The sequence below is a fragment of the Eubalaena glacialis genome, chromosome 11 (genome assembly GCF_028564815.1).
Source record: "Eubalaena glacialis isolate mEubGla1 chromosome 11, mEubGla1.1.hap2.+ XY, whole genome shotgun sequence".
In the NCBI taxonomy this organism is placed as follows: Eukaryota; Metazoa; Chordata; class Mammalia; order Artiodactyla; family Balaenidae; genus Eubalaena; species Eubalaena glacialis.
The window spans coordinates 41,367,283-41,378,970 of NC_083726.1; the positions used below are offsets into that span (position 1 = coordinate 41,367,283).

Genomic DNA, 11,688 nt, shown 5'->3' on the forward strand with positions numbered 1-11,688 from the left:
AACTATGACTCAAAATTCAGAGGCAATAAGAAAAAGACAAGTAAGTTTGACAACATTTTTTTTTTAATTTGCATGGAAAAAACCACCATAAACAAAGCCTAAAGGAAACTAACCAACTAGGAAAAACTATTTACAACATACACCACAGATAGGCGGCTAATATCCCTAGCTTATTTTTTTAAAAATCTTAAAATTAAAGGGAAAAAACCAAAAACTCAATAAAAATGTCAAAAAATATGGAGACTTCCCTGGTGGTGCACTGGTTAAGAATCCGCCTGCCAATGCATGGGACATAGGTTTGAGCCCTGGTCCGGGAAGATCCCACATGCTGCAGAGCAACTAAGCCCATGCGCCACAACTACTGAGCCCGTGTGCCACAACTACTGAAGCCCGTGTGCCTAGAGCCCAGGCTCTGAAATAAGAGAAGCCACCACAATAAGAAGCCTGCGCACTGCAGCAAAGAGTAGCCCCCGCTGGCCGCAACTAAAGAAAGCCCGTGCACAGCAACAAATACTCCACACAGCCAAAAATAAATAAATAAATAAAAAATATTTTAAATGTCAAAAAAAATGAACAGACACTTCTCAAAAAAAAAAAAAAAAGATATAAAAAATTCTCCTCAAATAGGGAGAAAATGTTCAAGCTCACTCATAATGAGAGAATTGCAAGATGTCATTCTTGATCTATTAGAGACTGGAAAAAATTTTAAAATACAACAGAACATTCTGTTGGTGAGACTATGGGGAAAAAGACACTCTCATACATTACTGATAGAAATGCAAATATATATAGCCCTTCTACAATGAAATTAACATGCCTAACAAAAGTATATATGCACATATCTTTCAGACCAACAATCCCACTTTTAGGAATCTACCCTCAAAATACTCTTCCAATAATACAGAAATACATATGCATAAGGTCATTCATTGTAGCATTGTTTGTAATTACTTAATATTGAAACAACCTAAATGTTCATACATAGGAAAGTGGTTGAGTAAACTCTAGCACATCTATACAACAGAGTCTTATGCAGCTGTAATAAAAGAATTAGGAATACACTTATGAACTGATACAGAATGATTTCAAAAATATACCGTTAAGTGAAAAAAACAAAGCACAAAAGAGTATGCATACTTCACTTAAGAAAGAAAAGGAATATAAGAAAATACACACATTATCTGTTCATCTGTGTGAAATAAATACTGGAAGGTTAAACCAGAAATTAAAAACAACGTATTACCTATAAGGACTGGTGAAAATTGTTGTAAGAAGTGGGAAATGGGAACAAGGTAGCAGGAACAGGAGGGAGTGATGCTTCTCTGAGTAGATATATTTTTTGCATAGCTCTAACACAGAGACCCATAGCAATGTTTCACATACTCAAAAAAGGAAACAAACAAACAAACAAACAAAAACAATAAAACCAACCAAAATGGGTAAGAACCCAAAACAGATACAAATACTACAAAAGAACTCTAAATGTATTACAAATGAATAGTAGCCACATTCATTTGTGATAGGGAAGAGAAAAATTAACCCAGGTAACTTTGGAAAGCAATGTCTAAACCGGATATAGCATGACCAAAAAACTGTACATAAGCGTTGTTATCTAGTTGATAAAAATCTTTCTCACAGGGATATAAGTTAGGAGTTCAGAAACTATCTATGGGTATACTAGATTTAAACAAATAGGTAACCATATGGGAGATAATAAGAGCCAGGTTTCTCACTGTTGGAGCAAAGGAAGAAATCTAAAAATGAACACTTTTTATTAAATTGGAATTCAATATCTCAGAGAAAATTCATGGTTTTAGTATATATACAAGGAGATGGATACCTATATATAGATATTTGAGTATGCCTGAATTAGTATACACATATATGTATATGTGTATGTGTGTGTATATATATATATATATATGTATATGTGTGTGTATATATATATATGACATCCCAGTAGCAATGAGCACACATAGTGTCCAGATCTTGGTTTCTAAACACTATCCTCCAATAAAAAGAACCAGGGATCCTTAGGGAAATAGTTGATTCCAGAACTGGGGCAGTGAAATATAAGATAAAACTAAAAATTATGTAATATCAGATAGTATGAAAGTATTCAAAAAAATACTTCTCAAAAACAGGCACCAATCTGAAGCAATTCATAATGGCCAAAACTAGAATAATTTGAGCCCCCTCCCTCAAAAACAAAAAACAAACAAAAAAAAGTATTAAGTTATAACCCATAAAAAATAAATTTCCATGAGTCCATATTGATACAAATATACAATCAATTAAATAAATGCATAAGGAAGAAGAGATAGCTCTTTAATACAAAAGTCCAATTAAAAATATAAAGGGAAATATAAAATCACCACTGGCAAACACCCCAGTAATAACTGTTGCAGACAAGATCAACAGATAAAAGCTAGAATTACTGATTAAACACTTGAAGAGAAAGTGGATTTGCACAGTATCAAATTAGTACCCAAAGATATTCATCATTACAAAGGAAAAAATATTAACTTTACAGTGGAGGAATCTGGCAGAAGCCACCTTAAGCAAGTGATCGAGGTCAACATCCCCAGTAAAGAAACTTATCAATATCATGAACCCCATGATATGATGCACTGAGAAGGACATAATATCATTTCTGTGATACTCTTGTCAAAACACATAACCTCAATTCAATCATGAGAAAACTTCAGACATCCATAAATTGAAGAAGATTTGACAGTCATTGATGAATAGTCTTCAGTAGTATCAAGATCATGAAGGACAAGAAACGACTGTTATGAAAGATAAGGAAAAACTGAGGAACTATTACAAACTGCAGGAGACTAAGGAGAAATAAAATTTAAAAGCAAAATGGGATCCTGGATGGAATTCTGGAACAGATAGAAAACATTAGTGGAAAAACAGGTCAAATTCAAATAAGGTCTTTAGTTCAGTTAATAACCTTACACTAATGTTCATGTCCTGGTATTAGTAGTTGCAATGTGGTTAAGAGTATGGAAACTGCAAATTTTCTGTAAGTCTAAAATTACTTCAAAATAAAAGGTTTAAAACAAAAATGATTGGACTCTTGATTTATCCCAAGAGCAATGTCCAAAATAAATCTAATTGTTTCTTTTTGCAACCCAAAGTATTGGAACTATCCTATGATTTATCCTTTAAGAGTCCTGGTTGTTCAACTTTCCCTGTGAGTGTATACACCGCTGCCCATAGCTACCTAATAAATACTTTGTTGTTGTTGTTCAAGACACCAAAATCAAGTTCTGTTTGCTGGTAGTCAAAGAAACATAACTGACATTGGAGAGTTATGTTTATAGGACAGACTTTTAAATTCTCTCCAAGGTTTAGTGTTTCCATGTACAAGTGGAAAATTTATTAAAAGAAAAAATTAAAGCAGGTTCTTACGTGAGCTTTCTTTTTTTCTTTCATTTAATATAAAGTGCTCGCAAACTGCTGTCTTAAGAACAAAAACAAGCTTTGAAATTTAGGAAAATTCTTAATTATAAATACCAGGATGTCAATAAAAGAAGTGGTAATAGAAGACAAAGTTGACTTTTGATAATAACTTTTACTGCTTTCAATTTTAATATGCCATAACTTGACTTCTGTCTGACTATGCCTGGGAGCTTCTTCTGCACTTTGCTATATAAACCCAGGAGTGATGTCAGAGTAGAAGGTATTTACTTTTCTCATTGTGAGTCTTCAAGCCCAACTTTCTGTCTTATTTTTCTCTTTACTCCTGTCTCTGCATCTCTTGGCATATACTGTGGCCCCTCAAACCTTTCTGTCTCCACCAGAATTCAAGAGCATTAATTAAAAAAAAAAAAAAAGTTAAAAAACCTTCTACCTCTATGAGTTTCCAATAAAAATTCTCTGATTCTGATATGGGTCTGTATCAGAATGTAAATATATTTAGTGATAGGACTAGATTCAGAACAAGGCAAAATTGTGAGGAAACTGAAATTTATCCACACTTCTTACCCTCATCTTCATTTTTTATTCACTCAAACATTTATTTATTCATTTGAAAATTATATACCTATAGACAAATGAGAATACACCCACTAGGATCTCATACTTTGGCAGGAAGACAAACAAGCAAATACAGTATTATATAAGGGCTATAATATTTGTATGAATATTCTTTGATTTAAAGAATAACAATCTGAATAAATTACGGGCTTTTAATTTAAAAGTGTGCATTTTAGCTTAATAACGGTAACAACAGCAAAAAAGAAATGATGGTCTAGACCCAGCAACCATTAATTTAAACTCTTTATTAATCCAGTTGTAATTTAAATGTTCTCTTCCAGAGCACTATTATTTTTATCTTTCTTATGCTAATCATAGTAATCTGCATTGTCTAAAAGTTATCTTCAGATAACTGCTTTCTCCCGTACTTTTGTGGTATTTTGAAGGTGAGGGCTATGCTGTATATATCCTCCTGTTTCTAGCACCTGGAGATATGCTATCTACACTGAGAATTTTTGATTATGCACAAATATTTCTAGGTCAAGCAACAAATCTCATTTGATGAAATCATTTTGGTTTGGTGAATCTAGTCAAGCAAAGATATTGAATGGTTCCTATGTTTAATTTCCTGTTTTCTCTGATAACACATCTTTCTGTGGTGATAGGCAGAGGAACAAGGATATTTATTTATTTATTTGTTTCTACTGAGCATAATTCACATTGCTCTCAACATGCAGTCTAGAGCTGCCTAGAAGTCTAGAATAACTCCTAAAATTCTTTCCTTGGGTTGTAACAGTTCCTCGAAACCTATAATTTTCTAAGTACTGGTTTTGCATTCCTGTGCACTTAGCCAAATTAAAGTTTTATCTATTAAACATGGTCATAAGTGATTAACTTTTGGAGTAACAAATTGGTGCCTATGTAAAGTGTTATAAAGAAGCCTACCATGGTGCTAAGGTATGTAGTGTTTAGGGTGGAAAAGTCACAAAAGGGGGAAATTTGAACTGTTTGGAGAACTCAAGAAAGGCTACTGGAAAAGTTAGACTTAAGCTGAGATGTGAATAGTGAAAATGAATTAACAAGACAGGAAGATGTGAGAAGTGTTCTGAACACAGGGATTAGCACTTGCGAAGGCCTAGGGTGAAAAAGAAGTTGGGGGTAGGAAGAACTTAAGGCCAATGTGATTGAAACCGATCAAGACCCTGTGGGGCTCTCCTAGGTACAAAGCCTTTCCTGTCCCCCGCTTCTTATTTGCAGGATAAAAGCTTCAGCCTCCTAGACCTTCCTGAACACTAAAGAGCAAATTCAAACAGTAGCTAATCACCTAATCACGGAAGGGAGGGGATGAATAAACAAAGGAGGAACAATCAAGAAACAATAGTGTAGCCTTGGGCCCCGGCCCCAGTTCCTCCTCAAGGGATATACATAACAATATCTTTGAATTCTTCTACAGGAACTAAGACCTCCACCCAGGTGGAGGATGGTAACTTCAGGCTGAGCACAAGGTTCCTAGAGCACCGCACTGTTACCTTACCACCAACCAATCAGAAGAAAGTCACACACCCTGCAGCCCTTACCCGAAATTTTGCCTATAAAATCTCCCAGAAAACCATCAAGGAGTACAGGGGTTTTGAGCATGAGCCACCCATTTTTCTTGCTTGGCCCTGCAACAAAACTTTCTCTGCTCTAAACTCTGACATTTTGTTTTATTTGGCCTTACTGTGCATTGGGCACATGAACTTGTGTTCTGTAACATAGGCAACATGTTTAAGGGCACATAAGAGTTCATCTGATTGAATGCAAAGTTCAAGGTGGGGGCAATTAGTGTAGGATGATTTTTGATTAATTACGAGTTATAAGTAGCCTTACTGAAAGTTTATGCTGGATAATTGTGAAGCCTTAGAAGACTTTTAAGAAAGGGAGTGACAAGGTCTTATGTCCATTCTAAAAAAAATAAAATCACAGAGTGAAATTTAGATAATGTATTAGAGCGGGGCTAGGGAGAGGAGTGGTTGTTTCTAAAATGATCTTGTCTACAAGAAGATAACTCTCAGTGCTACTGTGTCTTCTTAAGGAGAGATAAAAGGTCAATAACATTATGAAAGATGGGAATTTATTGTTTGTACATTAAATACAAACAAAAATTATTAGCAAAAATGTGATGTGATTATAGGTTTCTAGGTCTGTGTTGCACTGAAATAAAAAGTCATTTTGAAGTAATAAACAAATATAATTGTAACAGTGACTTGGGCTCACATGGGAGCTGAGGAACTAATTATTTTCACCTCCTAAAGTGCCTACTGCTGTTTAACAAGTTTGCAAGATAAATGCTTTATTATATTTACATAAATTCCCTTGCAGTACCTTCTTTACCACTGCACTTACAAAATGAATTGATTTTCTAACACTTTCTAACTTTTTTCAATTAGCATATACTTACATTTACATTTTATTAAATCTGGCTTTTCTTCAGGTAAAGTATCTTATCAACTTAGCCCCCAAAAGTGTGGATTCCAGAATGAATCAAAATTTGAAATTTTAATTTCCTCCCTTATGGATAGAGTCCACCTCTTCTCACCTTCCACATGAGGGTCACTGCTTTTATTAAATCAAAACTGGTAACTCTGCCCTCATTAGGTTTAGCTGCCTTCTAAGAACTGAAATTTTAAATGGCAGGTTGGTACAAAAGCTCAGTATATCATGAAGAAGACTGCTGGAGAAAGTTTTTTAAAAAGATTAAACTCTCCAGGTATGAATTTTTCTTAAAGGGAATGCCTCCTCTTCTTCAGAACATAGATCTTAGTAAGTTAATTTGTAATACTATGTTTCAATCAAGAATCAAAATTCCACCCTTTATAATGCTCACTAAATATATCAGAATAACAAGTATCAGCATACACTTCTGTTCTTATTACCTTCTTTAAGCACCTCCTAGAAGAGGATGAAGTGGCATTTGAGAGATGGGAGGAAGCAGCAAAAGGATGTAATGAAAACTTTAAGTACATTAAAGAAGAGATTAGATCTACGGTGATCTATTACACAAATAGCCCTTAGGCACCCCTAAATATTAGCCTGGACAAGAGAATAGCTGCCTCTTTCTCATTCTTTCTCCTTGGGTACAGAGTGACTCAGATTTGATTTATTGGGCTACTGTTTTTAGCCACTTCTGAGCCTTATGGGTGAGAAATGACACCACCCACCTGAGGTCTAACTCCTCAGCTTAACTAAATTTTAGACAGTTTTCTTCCTAACTATAGGCTCCTGATATCCCTTTTCTTAGAGCATTTACTTAATCCTTTCTCTGACCCTTTAAGATATAAATCTTCTACAATCTTCTACTTATTCCTTTCTCTGACCCTTTTAGATATAAAAGGAACCTAGAAAAATAGTACAGATGAACCGGTTTGCAGGGAAGAAATTGAGACACAGATGCAGAGAACAAACGTATGGACACCAAGGGGGGGAAGTGGCAGGGGGTGGGAGGTGGTGGTGTGCTGAATTGGGAGATTGGGATTGACATGTGTACACTAACATGTATAAAATGGATAACTAATAAGAACCTGCTGTATAAAAAATTTTTTAAAAGAATTTTTTTTCTCAGGGACCTATGCAGAGCCATCCCTTTGAAATGTAATCATCAAGAAAGATGGAGCCTCACATGAAAAGATTCTCAACATCACTAATTATTAGAGAAATGCAGATCAAAACTTCAATGAGGTACCGCCTCACACCAGTGAGAATGGCCATCATTAAAAAGTCTGCAAATAACAAATGTTAGACAGGGTGTGGAGAAAAGGAAACCCTCTTACACTGTTGGTGGGAATGTAAACTGGTGCAGCCACTATGGAAAACAGTATGGAGGTTCCTCAGAAAACTAAAAATAGAGTTGCCATAGGATCCAGCAATCCCACTCCTGGGCATATATCCAGGCAAAACTATAATTCAAAAAGATACATGCACCCCTATGTTCATAGCAGCACTATGTACAAGAGCTAAGACATGGAAACAACCTAAATGTCCATCAACAGATGGATGAATAAAGAAGATGTGGTACATATATATACACAATGGAATACTACTCAGCCATAAAAAAAGAATGAGATAATGCCATTTGCAGCAATATGGATCAACCTAGAGATGATCATACTATGTGAAGTAAGCCAGAAAGAGAAAGACAAATACCATATAATATCACTTATATGTGGAATCTAAAACATCACACAAATGAACTTATCTATGAAACAGAAACAGTCTCACAGACATAGAGAACAGACTTGTGGTTGCCAAGAGGGAGAGGGAGGGGGAGGGGGAGTGGGAGAGGGATGGATTGGGAGTTTGGGATTAGCAGATGCAAACTACTATATATAGAATGAATAAACAACAAGGTCCTACTGTATAGCACAGGGAACTATATTCAATATCCTGTGATAAACCATAATGGAAAAGAATATGAAAAAGAATGTATATATACGTATAACTGAATCACTTTGCTGTACAGCAGAAATTAGCACAACATTGCAAGTCAACTATACTTCAATAAAATAAATTTTGTAAAAAAAGGAAGAAAGATGAAGCCTCAATCTCCCAGTCTCTGTGAGAGGATAGGAGCCTAACTTCGTGATAAGCACCAATTAGCAACCTCAGGTGGCTTAATCACATTGACCGACTCCACCAAAAGTCCTCCAGTACTTTCCCTCTAGCTCAGCTCAGTGCTTAAAACTCTCTCACCTTTTGTTTCTGTGAAATTTAGTTCATTCTCTATCCCTTCTTACAACAGTCTTGATTCCTACTGTAATAGTCTTAAAGTCATCCTTTCCTCTACCATCAGGTATGAGTTTTTTTGAAGAGGCCACACAATGTCCCCCACTGATGGAGACAGTCAGAGCCCTATTTGAGCATAGCTTTAATGAATAAGCCCAAAGAGTAACAGGAATACAAGACCAGAGGTTTTGAGTATGTGTGTGTTGACTGGGTGAGTGAGGGAACATGTTTCCCTTGATTTCACCTTTTCATCTGCAGGTGCTCCAGTGGATAACTCCCCTGTCCCATCTCCTCCCCTCCAGGGGAAGAGGAGTGAATTGTTTATCTGGTAACCTTGGGAATAAAAGATCTTCTTGACTACGGGGTAGAGCAGCCTGAGAGAGTAAGCACTATAAAAGTATTTGTTAAATTAATCAACTAAAAAATAAATAAATAGGTTTCAAACTCAGGCAAGGAGCAGGTAAACCATTTTTGGCATCTTCAGACACCAAGGGTTTGTCAAGTTCGTGCTTAAAAATTGAAGATATTAAAATTATAAATTCTGTTTAAAATATTTTAGGGGATTTAATTAACGAAGTTGCTCAAGGAATTCATTGTTTAAGAGAGTTTAAACCATTAGACTTGAGCTAATCAAATTTAATTAAAGGATAAGTAAAAGAGGAGAGGTGACTGTGCTTTCTCAAATAGAATTTATTAGATTTATACGTGACAAGATAAAATTTGTGAAAAATAGCTTAAAGGCCAAAGGAAAACATGATTTTTGAATGTGGAACTCTAATAAATTGATTGTCAATTTAACTACAAAACGTAAGAATATATTCATTGCCAAAAGGCATTCTAAGAACTCACATTAACTATTAAAATACTTTACTGATATATTCAGTCTTTCAGATATTGTTTTGAAAAGCATGACCACAGATGTGAATGCCACTAAAAGGTCAACAAAAAGACTCCAAACATTAACTATGGGGAAATTATCTGTACAAACTCCTTTGGATAGTTTATTAAAAAGGAATCAACAATCAAAAGATATGGCTCTTTACGTGGTACCACGGTAGGAGTGATGCTGTGCCTCCAGAAGCCCGTGACATAAATGGTGCTGTGGATGCCAACCTCCCACCACCCTCTGTCTCTCTGTTAAGTAACTTAATCCTGGTGTGGACAAATAAAGTTGTTATTTGTCCAGGAAAAAAAAAAAAGATATGGCCCTTTAAAATAAATCTTCTGTAATCTAAAATATCAATAAAAATACCATTTGGTGATTTTAATTGATGTTTACTTTAGCAAGCATATTGTTAAAAACAAGAAAATAGGCACAAAATGGAGTTGCTTATGCTAAGCCCAGTGTCGCCAAACTGAGATGAGTTATTAGTTTCTTCTCTCTCAGAAATGGAATCTTAAACCAGTCAATTAGGAATCACCTGATCAGCATTAGTTAGGTAAGCTGCTGGATAGACCCCTGCCATCCCTTAAAGGAACATGACCTTGCAATAACAACACGATTTTTAGTGTAGTATAACTTTCTTGTTCCTGCTCCGTTCTGCCCATAATTCTTTCATTTCGTATGGCTCCTCAGAGCTCCTTTCTATCTGCTAGATTGCATGCTGCCCGATTCACGAATCACTGAACAAAGCCAACACGATCCTCAAATGTTCTCAGTTGAATTCTGTTTTTTTACCAATATAAAATTTCAATAGATCCTTCATGCCCAGTGACCCAGTTCTACACATGGGTAGAATTTTATTTTTTTAACGTTGTTGAACCAAACTAAAACACAGTTGCTTACGTCTGAGACAAAATGGAGTTGGCCATTTAAAGCAATGCAGGCGCATTAAAGAAAATGAAAGTTAACTTTACCGAACAGAAGTTGCAGGAATTTACAGCGCTTCTCAGAAATCAGCAGAGGATGCCAGCCAGTCCCCAAATGCCAAGTCTGTTTACGCCATCTCTGGACTTCCTTGCTCCCCTGACTCAGCTACCGGGTTCCAAATGAGGAAGGAGACCACCAGGCAACCAATCAGCTGAAAAAGCCAAGTAACTTCCACGTGTATCCCATAAAAACTCCCTAGGCTGTGAGCAACTCAGAACTCATTGCTCCTGTAGCCTTGAATTTCTCAGCTTGCAGGTTGAAACCCTTGTAATAAACTCATCTTTCTGCTTTTTTTTTCACTCAGTGTGCAGAGTTTGGCTGTTGACAATATTTTAAGGAATATGAGACATCTTTGTACTAGAAACAAGCATGATTGATTCAAGTGTGCCTATTTAGAGCATTTCCACCTAACTTTACTATTTTAAATCATTATGGAGGTAGAAGGCATTATGCTAAGTACCTTAACCTAATCCACTGTTTCTATTCTAGTTATGAGTGTTGAGACACACATACAAAATATTATTAAAAAAACTGAAATGAGAGAGCTAATACTATATAACACATAGTAAGATTTCATTTCACTTCATTTCTTACTGGGGTCCCCAAAGAATCAGGTGCATTTGTTCTAACTCTTCTAGAATTGCTAGGAACTTGAATGTGACCCAAATGTGTTTTACATAACTAAGTGTCTGTTATCACCTATGTGACTTACCCAGTCCTACAATTGTTCCTATGGGAAATAGGATGCATTTCAAGAAGATCTGATTTATTCTAAGTTTCAGGAAATAATTTTGTGAGAAAATGGGAATTCCTGCCTTTCAGACCTCTGAAGGCAGGCCCTGTTCCCCCTTTGAATAAACATGTCACAAAGATAACATTACCATCTAAATGGATGCCACCAATGGGAAGTCAGTAGCACTTAAAAAAGCTAATTGCAACACCTTCAAGAGGAAAAACCTGGAGAGACTTCTCAAAAGGCTAAGTGAAAAATAGATATGGTTTTAAATTAAAGGGAAATAAACTAAGCAAGGATGAAGAATGCAGGAACCTGGGAAGGTGACAAGGCAGAG

The 11,688-nt window shown here is 35.8% G+C and overlaps 1 protein-coding gene across 6 annotated transcripts in view; it reads right to left on the minus strand.

Moving 5' to 3' along the window:
• Positions 1-10,714, minus strand: part of SYT1 (synaptotagmin 1) — a 1,216,262-nt gene extending 1,205,548 nt beyond the window's left edge. For all 6 annotated transcript variants that reach the window (XM_061204233.1, XM_061204230.1, XM_061204232.1 and 3 more), the window contains exon 1: positions 10,606-10,714. The gene's annotated coding sequence lies outside the window, so the exon portion shown is untranslated. The remainder of the gene's footprint in view (positions 1-10,605) is intronic.
• Positions 10,715-11,688: the final 974 nt, after the last annotated feature.